General features: G+C 39.7%; 1 pseudogene; it reads left to right on the top strand.

Moving 5' to 3' along the window:
• The first annotated feature begins 514 nt into the window (after positions 1-514).
• LOC140342901 (histone-lysine N-methyltransferase SUV39H1-like) lies at positions 515-24091 on the top strand (annotated as a pseudogene).

The raw sequence follows: 24091 nt of genomic DNA on the forward strand, positions 1-24091 counted from the left end.
CTTAATTATTAAAATTAGAAGCCGCAACACTGACAGCCCAGTCATGCAGATAAACACATGACAAAAAAGCAGCTCCCCTGATCTAATCAATGGGGCTCAGCTGTCAAACTGACAAAGACCCCCACCGTTAGTGAAATCATCTATAGGCATCATTTTATGACCAGCTATTCATTGAAGATTCCAATATTCACCAACTAGAGTTTGGAGCAGCACAAAATGTGCCCTCATTTCACGCGGCCGCCATCATTTTGTAGTCCATCTTTCATGCTATTCAGATACGAGGCCAATCAAAAATGGCTGCCAAAGAGGGGGTCGTCAACCTTGACGCTAGGTCTGTAATTTTTCCGCCTCCTTTGCAATCTAGTGAAATAGCGCGCAATTTTACGCGCCTTCCTCAAAAGTGACGTCACGCGGTATGCGGCCAATCAGTGCCTGGCCATGCTGCCCGCACCAGGGCTTAGAGTCCAATTAGACTAAAGACTGCTGTCGGAGTGCAGAGACTGTCCTGCGCAACATGGCGAAGAATTTAGGCGTAGTTTGTGGTGAGTGACCCGCAGAGGCAGTGAGGGGGAATATGGGGGTTTTAGGGTACTCGAGGCGAGGCGGTGGCCGGTAGGAGAGGGTAAATGCAAAAAAGTTTGTGCTTAGCAAGAGCTGAGCCATCGATGCTCTCATATTCTCGCTTACCACTAAGCTCCGGTTAAGTCTATCCTTAGATAATTCAATACAAATGGAGTTGTGATATAAGTTTGTGAGTCTTCTACAAGAGACTAATGGTGCTTAAAGACCACCCAGTGCCCCTTTAATATAGACATTTAGAACTTTTACTGTACCCACACTCGTAAATCGAGCTGCTGTTTGTATAATCGAGGTTCTTGGAGTTTTTCTTCCAGCACTACTAGATTTAGTCCTCTCTGGGTGCTCCTCCAGCTGTATACAGGCATTCTCCTTCCCTCAGGACCCCTATCACTCAAAGTCTTGGCTGGGTCGTACTAATGCTGCTGGAAAGCATTGGCGGTGATCACAAATAGAAGTTATTTTCCCAGAAACAGCTGGGATGCATTTTACAAAATGATACAAATATAAGTAATGCCTTGCATAGTCCTTCATATTGCAATACCTGTGTACCATGGCTGACACTTCCATTGAATCTTGCTGCTTCTGTCAATAATTTTATAATTGGACATGGAGTAGTTGCTGTATGGTGACTGCAAGGTCATCTGAGCTACTACAAATCCCTGGTGTAATATAATGTTCATTGTAATGTGATGATTATGATTTTATATATGAAGGAATCATAAATTATACTATATACAAGGCTTTTACCTCATATGCACAAATGACTTTATCACCTACTGTACATCTCATGTTTTTCCACATTGTCTCAAAGTATGGGACTTCTGGACTCTGGACCTTTTGATCTCTCAATATACATCAAGTTTGTGACCAGAAGACCATTGTTCTACCAGACTTTCAAACATTGTAAATATTTTTTATAGTTAAGAACTCATGATAATGACAATAGTTTATTCACACTAGACAAAATAATTAAGTGGGCATTATTCATGGAAATAGGTTGCTAAAAAAGGTTACCTGTTTTTCTATACTGTGCTAAATGTATTCATTTTATTGGTTGGTTTGAAAGGTAGAAACTCTCATCCTGGATTGTTTCTTTTCTATTATGCTAATCGTTTTGCTGTTAAACTCATGCACAAGGTAAAAACTTTAGCAAAGCCACATTTGATTAATCTCACACGTGTCAATAAAAGCTCCATCTATAGCAAGAGGTTTGTTACTTAAGAGGGAAATACACTTGACTTAACAGATAGCATAGGTACAATATTCTCTGTGGTGTTTTTTTAAGCTGGGTGGGAAGAAGCTGTAGGTGGATAGCAGCCCCTGTTTTGTCACCCAACTTTTCAATAACCATCTAAAAACAGCCGGGTGGTGGGACTGGAGAGAAAGTTAAAGTAGATACGAAAGACTATAGCATGCCTGTGATTTAGTTGCTGATGGAAACTTGCCAGTGATGTAATTGCTATGTGTCAGGCAGAGTATGATATATATATATATATTTTATTAGTGGAGTGCTGGCCAGCCGAGCTAGATGCTGCTGATGAGGGAGATTCTGCAGCAGCTAAGTAGACTCCTTGGTCATGTGATTACCCTTGGAAGAAATTGATGGGAACAGGTGACAGACATCACTGAAGCACATGGGAATCCTTGTTTGTGCAAAATGGGGAATTACCAGTATTTTTAAAAAATGTAAAAAAAAAAGTACACTTGTACATTTTATGATCTCCTAATTGTTATTTTTGTGTGTCATCTTTCTGGCTGCTAAGGAATGGGTCATTCTACTATAGGGAATACCTAGTGCAGTGTCCTCCCCAGAACTTCACCCAGCACAACCCGGCTGTTTTCAGGTGGCTACTGAAAAGTTGGGTCACAATACAGGGGTTGCCACCCACCTAGAGCTTTTTCCCACCCGGCTTTAAAACATTTCTTTAGAAAATACTGCAGTGAGAAAAGAATCTCCACCTTTCCTCTATCCAATCAACTGAATATAAAGACTTTGCTGATTTACACCAAACTTTACCAAAATATATATATTGTTGTCTTTTGTGCATTTCTAAGGCTGAGAAGTGGGATGCAGAAATGGCTTTGGGATGCAGAAATGGCTTTGGGCTACCTTGCTGTGCCTTTGCTCTGTCAGGTTTTTAACCACCTGAGCGTTACACTGAGGTCTAGATTTCTGTACCAAAAGTGATCCACTGTTTTTCATGAAATTTTTTTTTTAAATTATGTATGTGTGTGTGTGTGTATATATATATATATATATATATATATATATATATATATATATATATATATATATATATATATAAAAATTATTGTATATAGTATACTGTATATGTTTTTCTGTATAGGACAAATAATGTCTAACTTTGTGCAGGGCTATAGCTTATTTGTGTGTGTGTAGTGCGGTATTGTATGTATGTTTGCAGTAGTGCAGGACTATGTGTAAATATTTTATTTAAATCAAAGAATATACTAGTTAGTATAACAAATTTGAAGAGACACTTGCAGCATTTTCATCCTAAGTGTTAGAAGTTGTGAATGAGAAAGATATCAATGAAAATATTCCATCTTCTGGTATAAAAAATGTTCAGAAATCTACTGCAGACCAAACACAACTAAGAAGATTCTTTATATCTGACAAAGTTACCATAACAATGACACCAAAAAAAAATAAAAAACCACATTATTAAAATGGTAGTAAAGAGTAGTGTACCACTATCCTTTTCACAGCCAGCCTTTTTAGGCCTAAATAGAGAAATGGCTAAAAAACTTGGTGTTTCTCTGTAAAGAGAAAGTATGTAAATGTAAAATGGAAGAACTACGAAAAGGTCTGAAGGGACGTTTTGTCTTCATAAAAATGAATGTATGCACACGTCAGTTATTTTGCTATTAATGTTAGATTTGTTGATGAAAATGATAAAACAATAAGGCGAACCTTGAGAGTAAAGGACATCCAGGCACATCACACCAGTGACTATCTTCAGAAGTTAGTGGAGGATGTTCTAGACGATTTTGAAATTAGAAAGCAACAGATTCTATGTATTTTGACAGATACTGCTTCTAATATGTTGAGCACAATTGAGAAAGTGACAGACGGATATTAGAGGAAGAGAGTTCTCATGAGTGACATTTTGGATAACATTGTTGAAGAAGCATCTAAGTGTACTACTATTCAACATATGCGTTGCTGTTCATACTCTGCAACTTGCAATAAGAGATGGATTGAAAGATCGTCATGCTGTCACTTTAATTGGCAAAGTAGCAAGTAACTGTTGCAGCCAGGGCCCCTAAAACAGATGCCATTTTGAAGACGTGCAGGAAAATGAGTAAAGCGTTTGCTTAAACTAAGACTTTTTTTTTTTTAAAGAACTGGACAATGAAAATGTTTTATTAACTGAAAGCCAGTGGACACTGTAAAAGCTCTGGAAAATCTACTTTCTGACCTCTCTACTGTCACCAAGAGTTTGCAATCTGAAGATTTAACACCTAGTAAATTCTTGAAACAGAAGAGCTTGATATATTTCCTGAACAAAAGTGGAGGGGTTAATAGCTGATGGCATTGTATCTTCAATGAAGAAAAGAGATATCTCCTCTTACTGGATAATCAAATCTTGTTAGCTGCTATTTATGTTGATCCAATGAGCTGAATTGTGTTGAGTTATGACCAGACTGATACTGCAAAAATGCCCTCTATGATGTAGCAGTTCACATGAAGGGATTACTACCTGAAACACCACGTGTCCACCTAGTGTCCAACCGTCCAACGTCACATACCTATAGACAAAACCACATAAATATATTTTCTATTATTTTGTATTGGATTGGATACAGGAGTTCATTTTCTTTAGGTTGTTCGTTTGAATGTCTGTCCACAGAGTCTCATCTTCAGGAGTTGTGTCGAATTGAGCATGTGCAGCTCTTGGGGTGAACCGAAGAAATATCTGCAATTTTGAAGTGGAATATTTGTGTGATTATAAGAGGGTACAGGTAAATATGCTACTTATACAGATCCCCTAGTGCAGAGACTGGAGGTAAATCTTTAGCTTCCATTGATATTGTCATATGAATGTCATTAAGGTTTTGCCTAAATATATGGTGTTTTCATTCTACAGGAGGAAGAATTTTACCTTGTGAAATGGAAAGGATACCCAGATTCTGAGTGTTCATGGGAACCACGTCGCAATCTTAGATGTTTTACCCTTCTTCGTCAGTTTCACCGGGATCTGGAACTCCTACGAAGAACAAAGGTTGCTGGCGCCAAAAAAGAAGTGGTTGCCCGCTGTCCCTGCAGATTAGACTCCAGCCTCTCACACTATGTGATGCTAAAAGCTAGGCAAAGGCAACGGCTTCGTTTGTGGGAGCAGGAGCTGAATTCCAAACGGGCCCACCCAGGGCTTATAAAAGTTGAAAATGAAGTGGATCTGGAGGGTCCGCCTAAAGACTTTGTGTACATAAATGAGTACAGGGCTGGGGAAGGAGTGACCATTACAAAGTCGGCCAAAGGCTGCAAATGTCGGGACTGTTTCACAGATGAGCATAGTTGCTGCCCCGGAGGTTTCCAGCACAAATTTGCTTATAATGGAGAAGGGCAAGTGATAGTGAAGCCAGGCTTTCCGATTTACGAATGCAATTCTCTCTGCCGATGTGGTCTGTCTTGCTCAAATCGAGTAGTGCAGAAGGGAATTCAGTATAACTTCTGTATTTTCAGGACCCCTGATGGAAGGGGATGGGGTGTGAGGGCACTAGAGAAAATTCGCAGAAACAGCTTTGTAATGGAATATGTTGGAGAGGTAAGGTGGTAGCCACTGACACTTTACCTTTTACCCCCTTGTGAAAGCTTTTCCTCGAAAAATTAAAATATCAAGAGGCCTAGAAGTTCTCCTTTCAGAGACAGGCATTTGTCAGAAATATTTATTTTTGCTATAACTACCGTTCTTACCGTTCTGTGTTCTTTACATTGATATTTGAGTTGGAGGTGCTGTATCCAACCTATATCTAACAAATGCATTTCTATAAAACAATCCTGATATTGAAAAGTTGTTTGGGCTCTGAAAAAGCTCAGGGTTACCCCTAAACCAGGGGATCCAGAACAAACAATACAAAATTCTTGAGCCACACCAAATCAAACATTTTATTTGTAAAATGATTCCTTGAAGCAATCTTGCACCTCTTGAACATAGAACAGTCCGTGCTGCAGACATATACTGCATTTGTTTGTGCTTAAGAGGCTGAGCTGCAGAAGGCCTAGGTGAGCTGCACAAAGGCCTTAAATGAGATAAAGAATTGGCTGTGTAACGTGGTAAACTTTTCTGCAGTATTTTATCTGTTGGAACATTTGTGGATCAGTGTGGCATTTTCCATGTAGACTATAAATTGATATCTACCATCACAATGGCTGGCTTGAAGCCTACACTTCTATAAAACCTGTCAGCAGTTGAAGCTTCCATGTCTGTCTCTGTCTTTTAAAGGTTCTCTTTCAATATGCAAAGTTACCGTAAGGCAAAATGCATGTATGATTTGTTTTGGCCTGCATAGCATTTCTTGAGGCGAATTTCATCTGTTTTGTTCTGTAAATTCAAAGTGTGTGTATTATATTTTTATATATATAATTTCCTTTTTTTTTTTTTTTGTTTGTTTTATTATTCTTAAACTGTTCAGTGTTGTGTATTTTAATACAACTGCTTAGTGTTCCATATTTAATAGTCTAATCCCTTGTGGTAGTGCATAGTTCTCCCCAGAGGGTTTTAGCCAGTTGCTCCGCCCGGCTGCTGTGAATACCCTGCCCAGCTCTCCTCGGCAGCTCTCATCCTCCGCACAGATCTCAAGTGAGGCTGGTCTGTGCTGTCCGTGCTCTGTGTCATCCGTTCAGAGGATTGCTGTGGGGATGAGAGGTGAGCGCACACAGCCCTGCCCCCATCTCAGAGCACAAGCTCGGATTTCTATTTAAAAAAAAAAAAAAAAAAATCTGCCGTTGAAATGTATCCACTGCTAGAGCTGTGTGTCCTCCTAACCTGTATTTTTCAGGGTGCACAGGGGACCGTCATAGATACTAGTTACTAAAATTTCAGCCCCCCAGATTTAAAGAATTTCAAGATATGGGGGTCACAAATGTAAAAAGTTATTAAAATTGAACTTTGGGGTTGCTGTTTCAGAGGAAAGTGCAACTAGGAGTCCTAAATTGAAAATGCAAATTGGGGACCTCGGAGCCACTAACATAGCAAGGAGCATTGGGGTAGGGCCCCTAAATATATACCTACCTGTCACAAATCTATACCTATCTCCTGCTTCTCCTCTTTGTAGACCAATTTCTCCTAGGTGGGGGTACAAAACTGAAAATATAGGTGCAAGTGTCGGGCACCTTCTCCTCTTACGATCTCATTACTACAGCATTAGAACATAAAACACTCTGCCCAATAAAATGGGCTTCCCTGCCCTCTTACACATTCTTGTCCACTTAACTAACATTCTGAACTTCAATTGGGGAATGAGGAGGTGTAAGAAACCAAAATATAGGTACAAGTGAGGAACATCTGTGCCTAACATTCCCCTTAAACTTCATCACTATGGTATCATTAGAAAATGAACTCTGCCCACTAAATTTTATTGTGGTTAAGGCACAAGAAGGTTAGTCATGTGTAACAAGGAAGTGAATTTTAAAGGACAGTTTTTTTTTTTTTTTTTATGTTTTGATGTCATGGGGATGAAAGGTTTAACCACAAGTGTCCCCCACTTGCACCTACAGTTTCGGTTTCCTATGCCTCCACGTGTAACTTAAAAATTTCAAGTTAATACAATCAACAATTTAGTAGATATGAAGGTTTGAACACAGCGAGCTGTTAGGCTGCAGAATATGACAAGCAGCTTTTACACTCGCATAGCGATCACACTGCGCTGCCGATGACATTACACACTGTGGATAAACTTCACAGACTGTTTTTATATAGAATATGGACAGTGATAAGAGGGGGTCACTGGCTGTCTTGTCCCCATCTGATATCACATGCATGATGCTATTAAAGCATCTCCACATTTTTAACATAATAAAGAGTGACTTTCTTTGTTATGTAAAATTTTTAACGCTTTTGTGGAGAGGACCTCTCCTTTCAGTCTTCACTTCCATTTTGGTAAAGGGGGAAATCCGCGAGACAGATATCCCAGGAGGCTCTGCACTGCTCCTTGTGTGCATGCACCTTCAGAGGCTTTCTTATTATGTAAAAAAAATAAGTGTTCAAAAAAATAAGTGTTCAATCTCATGCATGTGCAGTGCAAGGCAGCACTGGACGTACAAGTGAGCATTAGAGAAAAGGTGGAAACTTAGCCAGCATGGGCCTGCTGGGCTAATTTTGTAAAAGAATCAAGTGAAAAAAGCACTTACCGCCTGTTACCAATCCTAGGTGCCTAGCACTTACCGCCTTTTACCAATTCTAGGTGCCTAGCCGTGTTACCGCCTGTTACCAATCAGTAAACGCAGCAAATGCAACCTTACTGCCAATGTTAATTCAGCCTGACTTCAGATGTGGCCTCTTAGCGCTAAAGCTAGGTAAGGCAAAACCTTAGTGAAAAAAAATTTCACTTTGATCTGTCCATGAACTGAGCCCAGTGAGTCCCATGCTTGCTTAGCTTCCCTCTTCTTTACAATGCTCACTGTTCCATTAAGTGCTGATCTCATTGGGCATGCGGGAGATTGAGCACTTACTTTTTTTTTTTTTTATAGGAAAGACCCTGATGATACATTCTTGATGTCAGGTAAGCACAAGGAGCAGCCCACAGCCACCTGGAATATGTGACACAAATATCCAGGAGGCTGTGCATTTACCCTGCAACCTTAACACCATGGCAGTAAAGACGGAAGGTGAGGGGTCCTCCTTCCGACAAAAAAAAACAAAACAAAACACTTTTCTATTCTAAAAAATAAAAGGGGGAAGTCACCCTTTTATATGTTAAAATGTGGTGTTGCTTGGAGTATCGTGTATGATGGCAAGATAGGGGCAGGACAGCCAGTACCCCAGCCCCCCCCCTCCCCAATCCCTCATTACTGCCCATATACTATGGGCAAACAAAAAAACTGCCTGTGAAATGTATCCACCCGTAGTGTGATAGCGTGTGTGTCAAATCTGCTTGTCATTCTGCAACCTAACAACTCACCTTGTTCAATCGTTCAGATCTCCTCCTAATTGTTGATTGTAATGACTTGAACATTTTGGGGTACACGGGACTCTCATAGCTACTAATAACCAAAATGTATTTAAAGATTTTCAACATCTGGGCATCACAAATTTTAAAAACGTGGAAATTCAACATTTGGGTTTCGGTTTCATAAGAAAGTGCACCTAGGGGCCCAAAATTTGAAATGCAAATTAAAGACCTCCAGGGATTATGCTTCCCTTTCTCTTTCTGTCCTTTGGGGTTCAAGTGTTAGTAGTGGGCAGTAATATGTAACAGGGCAGTGCGTTTGACATAGTAATGAAATTTTAGTGGGGACGGGGTAGACCAAGGTGTACCTTCTGCACCCAAATTTTCGGTTTTGGAAACCCCACCATTCTAGGGAAATTGGGATTCAAAGAAGACAAGCAGATCAGAGTAACATAGTGTGACAGGTAGATATTAATTTAGGGGCCACATCCCAATGCTCATTTCTATGTAAATGGTGCACTTGCTTTTGAAACAGCAACCCCAATGTTATATTTTCATGAAATTTTACAGTTCTAAGCTCCATATCTTGAAATTTTTAAAAGCTGCAAAATTGTGCTGAAATTGTGATTACTACTAACTTGGTGTTTCCTGTGCACTTTGAAAATTTCAAGTCATTGTGACATGTTTTAGGAGATATGGAGGTTTATACACAGAGCTGTAAGCCTGCAGAATGACGTGCAGTTATACACGGCTCTCGGACTGCTCTGAAGACATCATTACACACGCCCTCACGGACAGATACATTTTTACACTATATATGAATTTTTAATTTTTTTTTTTTTTTTTTTTTTGCAAGGGAGACTCGGCACAAGCTAGACAATGGGTCAGCAACAGCCTGTGTCCTGATCTTATTGTAGCTGTGCTCTTCTCCCTCTGACCAGCTCTTATCAGCTGAGAATAGAGCATCCCTTGTGTGGGTGTGTGTGTGTGTGGCAGGCACCTCATGTATTTCAGAATTTAATTTGTAAGGGTAACTGACCTTTCTGCGCAGATGTCTCTCCTATCTTGCATTTCAGATAATTACTTCTGATGAGGCGGAACATAGAGGACAAATCTATGACAGACAGGGGGCAACTTATCTGTTTGACCTGGATTACGTTGAAGATGTTTACACTGTAGATGCTGCTCACTATGGGAATATATCGCACTTTGTCAACCACAGTGTAAGTATAGGCTCCCTGTGTTCTTCCCAGAATTTTTTTTTTCCAGCTGGGTGGTCAAAAAGTGGGCAGGGCAAGACAGCAAAGTTAGTGCTTCCAGTTGTTTGTACCATAGGTTTCCAGTAACCCCTATTATTGACAGTGTTCTACTTACCCCCATATTTCAACATTCTAATGCCTGCCCCATTATGATGTCTTAATTTTTCCATCTTTTGTATTATGCCCCAACTGTCCAGGGTTTAATTTACCTTCCTAGTGTTCCATGTTTTAAGAGCGTAATCCCTTGTAGTATAACAGTGTCACCAAGTTAGGCTTAGTTCACATGAAAAGTGAAAAACTGTGCCATTTATCGCTCTCAAGTGATAACTGGCAACTGCTAGGCACCTGGTATTGGAAACAGGCTGTAAGTGCTGGGCATATTCAGACTTAACTGCCGGCAGTGTGAATTCAGCCTCAAACTTCAGATGTGCCCCTAGTTAAAGGGAACTTATGTGTATAATGATGTCATCGGCAGCAGTATAATAGCTGTGTGTGTCTGTAGAGGCTGCTTGTCATATTCTGCAGCCTAACTCCTCACCCTCTTCAATCCCTTATATCTCTTAAACTGTTGGTCATAATGACATGAAAGTTACAGGGTACTCTCTAGCTACTAGTAACCAATATTTCTTTAAAGAATTTCAAGATATGGGGGTCACATGTTTAAAAACTTGTGAAAATTGAACCTTGGGATTGCTATTTCGAAAGAGTGCATCTAGGAGCCCAAAATTAAAAATGCAAATTGGGCAGCCCGGGTCTCCTACATAACAAGGAGTATTGGGAGTGGGCCCCTAAATTTATACCTAACTATTATTGTCATACTATGCTAGTCTGTCTGCTTCTCTTCTCTGAACCACAACTTCTCTGGGATGGGGAGGTGTAGAAAACCGAATATGTAGGGGGACACGTGTGTATTATCCCCTTTAAAATTTAGTTATCATTGGAACATAGGAAACTTGGCCCATCCAAATGTGCTGGCTGCCATTACACATATGTCCACTTCTCTACCTTGAGCCCCGATTTCTATAGAACAGAGTGGTGCAGGTAAACAAAAATATGTGCTTATTGGGGAACACTTGTTGCTAACACCCCTCATATTTCCATCACCATAGCGTCATTACAACATAAAAACTTTACCCATTAAAATGCACCTCCCTGTTACACATGACTAATGTTCAGTACCTGGACCCCAATTTTAGTAGGTAGTTTATCTTCTAATGATGCCACAGTGATAGATTTTTAGAGGATATTAGCCACAGATGTTCCCCACAAGTTTTCAGTTTTTTACATCTCCCTATTTCAGAAAAATTGGGGTTCAAGTGTCAGAAGTGGGCAGTAATGTGTTAACAGGGCAGCACAGAGTTAGTTCTAATGATGCTATAGTAAAGACATTTTGAGGAAGTTAGACAAAGATGACCCCCACTAGCACCTACATCTTCAGTTTTGTACACTGCCACTGTAGAAAAATTGGGATTTAAAGAGAAGCAGATATGGTAGCATAGTATGACAGTAGATTTGTGACAGGTAAAAATGTAAGGGTCCCACCTCAATGCTCCTTGCTTTTGTAAGTGGCCCTAGGGACCCCTAGTTTTGCATTTTCAATTTGGGGCTTTTAGATGCAAGTGCTTTTTTGAGACCCCCTCAATAGAACACACAGCACAAGCTATAGGATGGTGGACTCCCTGTGTCACAATCTCATCCTAGCTTTGCTGTGCTCCTCTGTCCACCTCTCAGCAGCAGCTGGGATGGCAGCTGAGAAGGAGCAGCCCCTCCATGGTCCATTCAGAAGATTAGAGCTGCTAAGTTGTGGGTTTTTAAAGCACAGCTGTTTTGTGGAGCAAACGACTAAAACCTTCTAGGGAGAACTATGCTACTGGGGTATTTGAGTGCCATAAAGAGGTTGAGAAATGGGGAAATGGCCAGTACCTGGCTTCAAACCATTTGCCTGGTGTATTGTCTTCTGCCCTGTGGTTTCCTAGCTCATCTGGGAGTACACATACTAGATTTTTGGTCAACACTATCCGTCGTCTGTTTTGGGCAAAAATAGTCTAGTGTGTCTATGTAGCTTTACACTCCTAAAGCAAAGTAATTTTTTTATTGTAATATTTCATGGCGATTTAACAGTTTTTATGAAAGCGGCTTTGATCTTGATGAGTTCCTTTGACCACAGTAGTGATCTATATAGTTCTCCCCACTCCCTAGGCATTTAATGGCCACAATTGGTATACGTTGTAAGAATTAACACTTCATAATGCTGTGGCTAAGCATATTGCTAATTCAAATTGATGTGGAGATATAGTGGAAGACTTGCGTTCATATATTGTATATTCTTTAATTGTATCCCTTTAATTTGTGGGGGGGGTTAGTTGGAGTGTTGAACTGGTTTGTATGTATACGTGAGTTCCTTTTACCTTCTCTTCTTTAGTGCAAACCTAATCTTCAAGTATACAACGTGTTTATTGATAATCGGGAAAATGAAGAAAAAACAAAATGAATTGATTGGAATGCTCTTTCAAGTTTGGGTATGTTAATGGAGTTTTGTTTTTTCTTTTGCAGTTGACCCAGTTGATGTTGAAAGTACGAAGATGGATACAAATTTTGGCTTGGCTGGCCTTACTGGCTCTCCAAAAAAACGCTTGCGGGTGGAATGCGAATGTAGGGCAAGAAGCTGCTGTAAATACCTCTTTTAAATGCAGATTGCTTTGATCTGTGGGCAAGCACCTCAGGACTGCTTTAGTTCTCAGTACTTGAAAGATCGGTTACTTGGGGGGGAAAAGCTGTTTACACACCATTTAGGGCTCAATTCTTCAATCCTGGCTTTGAAAAAGTGGTACTAAAGATTTATCTTCATATACATTTTTTTTTTTTTTTTTTTTGTAAAAAAAAAAAAAAATCTCTAATTCTTTTGTCTGACTTGTGAATTTGCCTGAAGGTGCATCTGGAGTGATAGATAATACAACCTGGGGAAGTTTTACAGGATTACTATTCTATAAAATATTACATATTCAGTTTTTTTTCTTTTTAATCCCTTTTAACTTTTATGTAAATACAATAACATGTAATCTGAACAACCACTAGCATTTTTTCCTATTTTATTTTTGTGAGGAATTGACATTGGGGAAAACCCAACATACCATTTTTAAAAGAATACATCAGTTTCCTTATAGGTACGGTACATAGCTGTGGGTAGTCATATGTAAATCACATCAAAATAAGAATCTTAAACATTACAAGGTACATGTATATACAACCAAAATGCAATTGGAGCAGTAGACTTACCATGAGGTTTGGTCAAAAGTTGAAACAATGTTTTCTAGTATATAGAGTCACCTTTATGAAAGCCTCCACCCAATCCATTTGAAAAAACATGTCTTTGTTTTTCTAAAAAATAGAGTGGGAGGTTTTGCCTATATCTATTTGTGTAGTGTGTGTGGTGTTTGTTTTATTTTTATTTTTTTCTACGAACGATATAATCCTTAATTTACCTCAACCCTTAGCTACCTGAACCTGTTGTTCAGTCGGGGCCCCAAATAATGTCCGTGTTGGGCTTAGCAGGAGATAATTCCAACAGGTGATGTATTCCAAATGCCACTATTGATCTCCAGAATTAAGGGACAGTTTCAGAACATATGATACAGGTCTGCTGCTGCACCACATTTTAAACATTTGGAGGACTCTTTCATCTGCATGTGGAAGGAGTAAGGAGGGGAAACATATGCCCCATTATAGAATTTAAATACTACTTTATTTCCCTATACATAGAAGAGGTAATAGCTCTGCAGTAATCAGTGTTGGTAGGATTTCTAGCTGGAAAATAGGTGCTTTATCTGCTCAGACCTGTCTGTCTTTTTTCATAGTTCAGGATTGTTTTGTATCCCCTGTTTTACACAGGTTCAGGGTTGACGACCTCCTATCCAATGGATTGGTCCAGTCCCGCTCAGATTCCTAAGAATTTTGGTCACATAGGAACAGATTTGGTGGTATGCAAAAAATTCTGTTTTCATAAAGGTATATAGAGATGATATAGCTGCATCGGATACAGGCCATTAACAAAAGACTTAATTGTCATTTGAATGGAAATCCATTCTTGTTGCCTGCAATGTAGTGGGAGAATCAGGGTTACCATTAAGCTGGAGATGTAGGGATGAGTGGCTATTCAGCTTATGCATGTGCAGAATGTATTTAAGGTTAATTGAAGGTAACCGTTATTGGTCTGGAGCCAGGTCTGTACAAGATCGAGTATCATGTAGCCAGTTCCTGATGTTTCTTGTTATGGCTGCCCAATTGTAGAGTTCCGCATTAGGAAAATGTAGTCCTCCATTTTTGACTGGCTGATGCAAGATGTGCATGCTCGGTCTAGCCTGCTCCCCCCCCCAATAAGATTTGAGCATCTTTCAAATCTGAGATCTTTTAAATTCTGTTGGTGCAACAATACTGGTATCCTCTGAATAGTATATAAAATTTTTTGGAAAAGTATCATTTTGATTACACCAAATAGGAAAGAGGTGGACCATTTATGAAGTTTGGTTTTAATTGATCTCCAAATTGGTTGGATTTTGCAGCAGTAGGGCATATTGGGTGCCGGGCTGAGTGGGTTACGCAGTGTATATTTGCCTATAATAATCCTCAAGAATTGTGAAAATGGTGTTTGTGTTTTGGATAACTGGTGATTTAGGGTCTCTGATCTGAAGAATACAGTGGTTTTGTTAAGATCCGACTTTGTTGCCCAAGGGTAGAATTTGTGCTTTTGATATCTTATCCATGTTTCCACCCCCAAGGCTACATATGCATTAGGACACTCCACAGTAAGCTGCCATACTAGTTTTGCAGGCTGTGATCTGCTTTTTAAATAAGCTCTGTAAGGCCGAGTTACCCTGTTCTGTAAGACAAGCATATTTGGTCAAATGTTCCTTGTGTTTGGTCTACTCCATTATGTGTCTCATCATTAGGGCTGTGTATTTTGATCCTACTGCCTAGTGTTATTGTTTTAAGAGTGTAATCATTTGTAGTAGTGTAATAGTGTGATGAATTTAGGATTTGGTGTACATTAGCAGTATCTTAAAAAGTAAAGCAATTAAAAGCAGGGTATTTTAAGGTGCAGCAATATATTGAAAGTCAAAGATGAAACATACACAATGTTACGTTCCCATTGATATACATTTTAGTTTATACTGGACACTCCCGCTGAGCAACATAAAATGCGAGATCAATAAACTAAACTAAACTAGACAGTAACTGCCTCATCAAGATCAAGATGATGCAAAAAAAAAAAAAAAAAAAATAGTATTGTTTTGCTTCCTAGGGTGTCTCCTGGGGGTTTGCTGGAGAAAATTTGTTCAATAACTACATACAAGCATAATATATATATTCACAGCATTATGTATCAAGTTTTTACATTAAGTTAGTATAACATATTTTATATTTAAATTTTAGTGATAGCGGCACCCCATTCCTAATGGAAAAAAGTATCAACCAACATGTTAAAGTCTGCTGTTTGAGCACTTTACATTATCAAGTGATGGGAAACATCACGTGTGCCAATGTGTTCTTGATGGTGAAAAACAATGTTATGCAAAAATTAGCAGTTTCAGTGGGTCTAACAAAAATGCACCTACAAGAGCATCAAATTTAAAAAGACACTTGGAGCGTTTTCATCCTAAAGTGTTCGAAGTTGTGAAGGAGAAAAATATCCATAAAAATATTCTATCTACTTCTGGGCTAAAAAATGTTCATAAATCTACTGTAGACCAAACACAACTAAGAAGATTCTTTATATCTGACAAAGTTACCATAACAATGACAGCAGAAAAATCCAAAAACCACATTATTGAAATGGTAATGAAGAATAGTGTACCATTATAGATTTAGTGGCTAGTAGATATCCTGAATATATATAATAACGTTTGAAACAGTCATGTAAAAAAAAAAATAATAATAATTAAATAAAAAATGCAAAAATCAGCTTAAACAAGAATGCACAAATAAAACAAAAATACTGAACATGCAATAATTCTGTATACTGTATAGTACTAGTGTTGTTGTTTGAATTCGGGTTGTCCTAATGTTTGACCCGAATATGGCCGTTCGAACCCGACCTGGATTTTGTTGGATTCGACGCCCCAAATTCGACCCTCCCACAATGCCTAGGGACCTCTCCCATGATGCCTAGGGCCCTCCAATAACAGCAGGGATGCTCCCCTCCATGTTTGTTGTGGCAGGCAGCTGATTGGCTGTTTGTCACTGCATGCCACACAGGCAGCCATTAGCCTATATAAGGCCGGGCTGTGCCTGCATTTACCACTCCTGACAGAGATTTGCTAGCATCACAACCTTTCTGTGCTGCTTGGCTTGCTTTGTTAAAGTAAAAATAACTGCTTTACTTAGACTGTGTCACACTCACACTATTAGTCAGATAGATTGTTGGATTGTACTGTATTGGTGCAGTCCTGAAATCTACTTACTCAGATAGGTAGTGTTTCACTGTTAGCTAGATAGATAGATACATTGATAGATAGTCAGTCAGTGTGTTACATACTCGCAGCCAGAGGCAGGGTAAAAAAAAATACGGATATTCTGATACCACTTGCAATCTATCAAAATGAAACGTCATTTCTTGATGCAGCGTACGCTCTGTCGTGTCCGAGATCCACCATCATCTGTTCCAGCAGGCATATGATGGGGATGCTGTCATTGACACAAGCCTGATCTCTGCTTGTCATCCTGGTCGCCTCTTCAAAAGGTGACAATACAGTCCACAAGTGCTCAATCTGCATCCACTCTGCAGGACTGAAGAAAGGTAGTGTAGCTATACATCTGAAACAACCAGACTCTGCCACGTAATCCACCATCGCTTTCTGTTGTTCAGCCAGCTGCTGCAGCATGTAAAAGGTGGAATTCCAACGTGTGGCCACATCACAAACTTTAAATCCACCAATCTGGCACTGGCTGTGTGCGACCGGCGGAAATGCACTGACAACTGTCTGGCCTTCAGCAACAGCGGCTGGAGGCCTGGGTAAGTCCGAAGGAAGCGCTGTACTATCAGGTTCATGACGTGAGCTAGGCAAGGTATGTGTGTTTTTTTCCCACAACGCAGGGAACCTAGGCTTCGCAACCTCAGGACTGGGTGGCGACGTCTGAATTGTGAACCGAAATATCAAACTGCAGGTTGCTGCTGTCGCTGAACAGATACTGCCGAATGGGAGGTGCTGGGTCTCCACAGCAAAGTGTCTCTGGAGGAAGAGGTTGAGGCACAAGAGTCAGGAGAAGATTGCATGGCGATGTGCTTTGGGTGGAGGTAGGTATGCAGGCCTTGCTGCAGTTGCATCTTCCCCTGCTGCCACCAAAGTTACCCAGTGAGCTGTATTATTATTACTACACAGTATTTATATAGCACCATCATATTACACAGCACTGTACAAAGTCCATAGTCGTGTCACTTAACTGTCCCTCAAAGGAGCTCACAATCTAATGTCCCTTCCATAGTCATGTCATTATTGTAGTCTAAGGTCAATTTTTTGAAGCCAATTTCACTGCATGTTTTTGGGATGTGGGAGGAAACCCATGCACACATGAGGAGAACCTGCAAACTCCATGCAGATAATGTCCTGGCTGGGAATCAAACCTTGGACCTAGCACTGCAAAGGCCAGAGTGCTAACCCCTGAGCCACCATGCTGCCCAGCTGTATAGGAAATATATCTTCCCACTCCATGCTTGCTCAACCAACTGTCGGTTGTCAGGTGCACCTTGCCAGAAAATGTGCTACCTCAAAGGGGGAGAGGGAGAAAGAGGGTAAAAGCTGCCCACACTGCGTTCTTCACGTACCAGTGAGGCAAGTCATAGTTGTCCATCGTCGGAAGCTGCCTGTCACCACAGCTATGCCTCAACAACCGCGGACCGCCGCCACAAGCACCAGCTCCAGAACACCTTTCGGCCCAGTTAGATGTTCGCCCCTGTGGGCATGTCCATAATGATGACAACTTTATGGTCATCTGCAAACTGTGTGCTCAACACTTGAAACGAGGCAAAAACCCAAACAAACTTGTGCGACCACCTCCGCCCAAGAAGCAAACTCAAACTGCTCGATCTTCCTCCACTGCCTTTCCTCCTTCTGGCACCAAAGTTAGCCGTGCTGCTGCCAGCAAATTTGAGTGGGGCATGCAGCTGAGCATTACCTGTTTTCACCTTGTAGCTAATATGCTTCACAAAGTGTAAATTTGTATAGTAAGTGGATTTTTTATTGGGGGGGTTGACACCAAAAATGCAAGTGCGCTGTGTGTGTTTTGTATGCAGCACTTTCCATCAGTGGGGATGCTTGAAATATGCAGCACAGTATACAAAATATATACTGCAGTATACACTGCGTCTGAGTGTCTGTCTCTCAGTACAAGTGTGATACTGTGCATGCAGTCAGGGAGGGTACCCTGCCTCTGGCTGCGTGTATGCAACACACTGACTATCTATCTATCTAGCTAACAGTGAAAAACTCTACCTGAGTACAGTAGATTTCAAGACTGCACCAATACAGTACAAGGAAGCAGTGGCCTTTTGGAGCCAGTTTGGGAAAAAAACAACCTGGACCACCTGTTTATTCGGCTCACCGAGGTGCTGATGAAGTGCTAGAGTACCCAATTCCTAATGTACGCTGGGACATCATAGAAGGGAATTTCTACAGCGCCACACTGGCAGATTTGCACCAATTAGTTGAGCTTGAGTCTAGTATGGCATCTAGAGCTTGGTACTGGGCAGGTGGCAGCAGTAATTCTATTTTCCCCTATATTTTCTCTTGTAAAGCGATTTCTGGGAAGGTAGAGAGAACAGTCTACCGATTGTTCAAGAGTATACCTTAGTTTTCTTTTTTGGGACTTGGTTTTGATGTGGTTATCTCTCAAATTTTTCCCTATGTATATTTGGTCACTTTAAAAAAAAAAAAAAAAAAAAAAAAAAAATAATTTTTTTTTTATTAGTCACAGGTGCCCCCCACTAGTACTGCTAATTTTGTTCACCTGTTACCCCTTGTTCCTGGGAAATTGCGTTAAAAGCCTCCAGTAATGTGTAACGGTAGATTTTTTTTGATGGGCAGAGTTTTTAATGTTCTGACGATGCCTTATTGATGACATTTTAGGGGGTGTTAGCCACAGGTTTCTCCCACATACAAATCCAATTTTCTTCACCTGTACCCCCTTGTTGGAGTACAGGTGCTAGAGGCCTCTAGCAATGTGTAACAGGGTAGATTTTTTTTTTTTTGATGAGCAGAGTTCTTTATTTTCTGACGATGGCCTAACAATGAAATTTTAGGGTATTTTAGTCACAGGTGGCCCCCACTAGTACTGCTAATTTTGTTCACCTGTTACCTCCAGTTCCTGTGAAATTGGGGTTCAAGCGTAAGAAGCCTCCAGCAATGTGTAACTGGGGAGATTTTTTTGATTGGCAGAGACTTTTCTGTCATGACAATGGCCTAAAAATGAAATTTTGGGAGGTGCTAGCCACAGGTGTTCCCCACTTGCACCTCTAATTTTGTTCACCTGCACCACCTCGTTTCTGAGAAATTGAGGTTCAGGTGTTAGAAGCATCCAGCAATGTGTAACGGAGTGGATTTTTTTTGATGGGTTAGATTTCTTTATGTTCTGACGATGGCCTAATGATGAACTTTTAGGGGTTGTTAGTCACAGGTGTCCCCCACTTGCACCTACTTTTTTGGTTTTGTACATCTCCCCATTCCAGAGAAATTGGGGTTCAAAGTAGGGAAGGGAACAGGGTACTTTAGTTTGACAGTTCTAGTTTTGTGACAGGTAGGTATAAATTTAGGGTTCCCATCTCCTTGCTATGTAAGTCGCCCCAGGGGGGTCCATAACTTGTATGTTTAATTTCGGGGCTTCTAGACACACTTACTTTTAAAACCACAACCCTGATGTTCAATTTTCACTAGTTTTTATAATTATGACCCCCATATTTTGAAAGTTGGTATAGGTGAGGAGATGAAATTTGGGGGTCCTGTGTACCCTGAAAATTTCAGGTCAGTAGAACATATTGTTTAGGAGATATGGAGGTTTGTACTGGAAGAGATGTTAGGCTGCAGAACGACATGCAGCATTCATATACAAACATAGCTGTGAAACTTTTCTAACAATGATGTAATTGTACATGCCCAGTTGTACAAGCCCCCCAGGTAGATATTTTGGTTAGAACATGCCTAGATCCAGGTACCGTGGTTTAAAACACTCTTAACTATTACTTGCTTCCTTTTCATTTATTCCATAAACTTAACTTGTTTAGTCTAAGAGTCTTTTGACGCTTTACTAGTATTACACTCAATATCTAAAGCTAGTAAAGTACTTTCTTATATATATAATTATTCACTATGAGATCATTACAAAGAACAAGAGGGCACTCTTTGCGTCTGGCAGAAAAGAAGTTTTAATCTCCGGATAAGGAAGGGACTCTTCACTGTAAGGTCTCTGAAAATGTGGAATCGGCTCCCTCAGGAAGTAGTTGCACCAACTACTATAATTTGCTTTAAGATGAACCTGGATGCTTTTCCAGAAGCACGGAATATAACTGGGTATTACGGTTTTAAAGTAAAGATAACAGAGATTGTTGATCCAGGGAACATCTGATTGCCTCATGGAATCTGAAAGGAATTGTCTTAAAGGGTTTTATATCTGGGATATATTTATTTCCCTAGTGGTTGAACTTGATGGACTTTTTTCAACCTAACATACTATATATACTCCTTCCATTAATATACTAAGCATTATAAAACACATTATTCATTTTTCAACTGTGTTCACAATTTACTTCTTATAATATAAAAATACCAATTACGATCTTATTTTATACTAATAATATTACTTTTTACCATTCCCTTTGACTTTATATACACTTTATGTAAACTTGACTAACCGCATTTATTTATCCTCCTTTTTTCCCGCCCTCCCTATCCTCCCTTATCACCTCCCCCTATCCCCCCTCCTCCACATCTTTTTTTGCTTTAGATACAATGTGGTGTTATCATTTTGCACACATTCATGATATCAACTACTATGATCAACACTTACTCCAAGTAAGTACCAATAGTCTTAGAAGCCTAGATAATGTCATAACATCTATTGTTATTAGTGTTCTTGACTATTACCCTATAATATATATAGTCCTACATAACTGCAATATTTAATATACTAAGCACAAACATTTCATGGACCATATCTCTCACTTAATAATGATTTATACAAAAAAAATTATAATTATTATTGATGTACTACAATTATGCAATATGATTGCCATCACTTTGACTTTTGATTTCTTACCATATTTTACTGTCTTACTTGGTACATAATGCTGTGTATATATAATATGCTTGTATGCAGGTGTTGAACAAATTTCCTCTACCAAGTCCCCTGAAGAAGCCCGAAGAGGTAAAACACGTTGGGCCACAATACTTTTTTTTTTGCATCCTCTTGTTGATGAGGCAGTTACTGTCTAGTTTATTGGTTTCCCATTTTATGTTGCTCAGCGGGAGTGACCAGTATAAACTAATATGTATATCAATGTGAATGTAACATTGTGTATGTTTAATCTTTGATTTATTTTCAATATATTGCTGCACCTTAAAATACCCTGCCTTTAATTGCTTTACTTTTTGAGATATTTACGTTTATTAGGTGTGTGGCACAACCCTTTATTAGGGGAGGCAAACTGGCATATCTCTACATATTTCACATTAGCAGTAAAAAAAAAAAAAACTGCTATTTACTGGGCATGCATGAGATTGAGCACTTGAGCGGTCCTCCCCTAAAAATTTACAAAAAACACCTTTCATTAAATAAAAGGGGAAAGTCACCCATCATAAAATGTGTTGATGTTTTAGGAGCATCATGCATGTGATTGCAAGATGGGGGCAGGACAGCCAGTGTCCCCCTCTTATCACTGTGTGTGTGTGTGTGTGTGTGTGTGTGTGTGTGTACTATGACATCATCATCAACAGCAGTTTGATAGTTGTATGTGTAAAGGCTGTTTGTCATATTCTTCAGCCTAACAACTGTGATCGAACCTTCTCTATCACGTCAGGTTTTTTCTTTACCGCTTATATCAATGTGATTACTGTAGCCTTGATTTGTATAGGCTATTAATTTACATGCAAGACAGTGTGGTTAAAGGTTGTGCGCTGCTCTATGTAGTGAATAAGCAAAATTTATTTTTCTACTTACACATGTATTTCCCTTCTTTCAGGTCATGTCTGTCTCTGCTGTTTCTCATCGTAAGTGCCTAAACAACCCTGAATCATTTTGTTATATCTGTGGCATTTTCACCATTCCCAGTCAAATGGCGAACATAAGTCCATTTGTAGAGCATGCCTATTTGGCATATTTCAAAGTTAAACTTGTTGATCAAAATAACTCTTGGGCCCCTCATAAGGTGTGCAAACAGTGTGTTGAGGGTTTACGGATGTGGACAAAGGGAACACGTGATAAGATGCCATTTGGTATACCCATGGTTTGGCGAGAGCCAGGAAATCATTTCAGGGACTGTTACTTTTGTATAGTGAAAATTTCAGGATATATCAAGAAAAATAAATGTAACATAGAGTATCCTAGTCTACCATCGGCTATACGCCCAGTGGCTCATTCAGATGAAATCCCAGTGATGGAGTTCGTTACACTACCGTCTCTTGAAGAACATGATTATGGTAATGAACTAGGTGTCAACAATGATTGAGTCTGAAATTGAAGAGGATTCCGTTCATAAGGGGATTTGATCAGCATGAGTTGAGTGATTTGGCACGTGGTTTGGGACAATCGAAGAAGGCTTCAGAACTCCTAGCATCAGGACTGCATGAGAAAAACTTGAAGGTATTCTTTTGAACCAGAGAAATTGAATTTCTGCAGTACTTTAGAACTGTCCGTGGCCTTGTGTATTGTCGTAATATACCTGGTTTATTGGAGGAATTGGGAATTCCAATCTATAACTCAACTGAATGGCGACTATTCATCAATAGCTCAAAGCGGAGCTTAAAGTGTGGCCTCCTTCACAATGGCAATATATTTGGGTCAGTCCTACTTGGCCATTTAGTTTCTCTTTGTGAAGAATATGCAGACATAAAGAGTCATTGAGATGTTGCAATATCACCAACACAATTGGGTCATCTGTGTTGACCTTAAAATGGTATGCTTCCTTTTTGGTCAACAACATGGATACACCAAGTATCCCTGTTCTCTGCATGTGGGACAGCAGAGCTCGTTAGAGGTATTGGGTGGAAAGGAATTGGCCTCCAAGATCTGCCCTAAAACCAGGTGATCCAAACATTCTACATGAGCCACCTGTTAAAAGAAAGAATATTTTATTCCCGCCTCTGCACATGGAACTGGGTCTGATGAAGCAGTTCATTAAAGCTTTGCCAACTGAAGGAGACTGTTTCAAGTACCTCATTTTGGCATTTCCTAACCTGTCATTTGAAAAAATAAAGGCCGGTGTGATTGATGGTCCACAGATTTGGCAGCTCATCAAAGATGAACATTTCATCAGGACAATGTCAGAAGTCGAAAAGAATGTTTGGTTATCATTCAAAGCCATTGTCAAGGACTTTCTTGGAAACACACGAGCAAATAATTACACAGAAATTGTCCAAAAACTTGGAGAGCTACAAAATGTTTGGTTGCAATATGTGCATCAAGGTGCATTTTTCGCATAGCCATCTTTCTAACTTCACGGAAATCCTTGGTGCAGTCAGTGATGAGCAAGGTGAAAAATTCCACACCTGGTATCAGGGTAGATGGAATGTACATATGATGGCTGACTATTGGAGCATTGTCCTAACACTGAACACTCTAGGAAAAGCTATAGGCGTAAATTTTTACCTTAACCGCTTGCCCAATTAATTTTCAAATGTTTTACTGTATAAAATGTCCTAGAGTAACAATAAATCCTTTGTATGAAAAAAACATTTATATTTCAATATTTTTATTAAGTTTTTCAATATAACAGAGAAGGTAAAAAATTTCCAAACAAATAAGCACAACACTGTCCTTTATGGACAAAAAAGTTCAGTATACAAAAGTATAAACTCCTGAATATTAACCCCCTAACCGCTAAGCCCGTAATTTCTCGCACTAAATATTTTTGCTCTTTT

Source organism: Pyxicephalus adspersus, chromosome W, assembly GCF_032062135.1.
Source record: "Pyxicephalus adspersus chromosome W, UCB_Pads_2.0, whole genome shotgun sequence".
Lineage (NCBI taxonomy): Eukaryota > Metazoa > Chordata > Amphibia > Anura > Pyxicephalidae > Pyxicephalus > Pyxicephalus adspersus.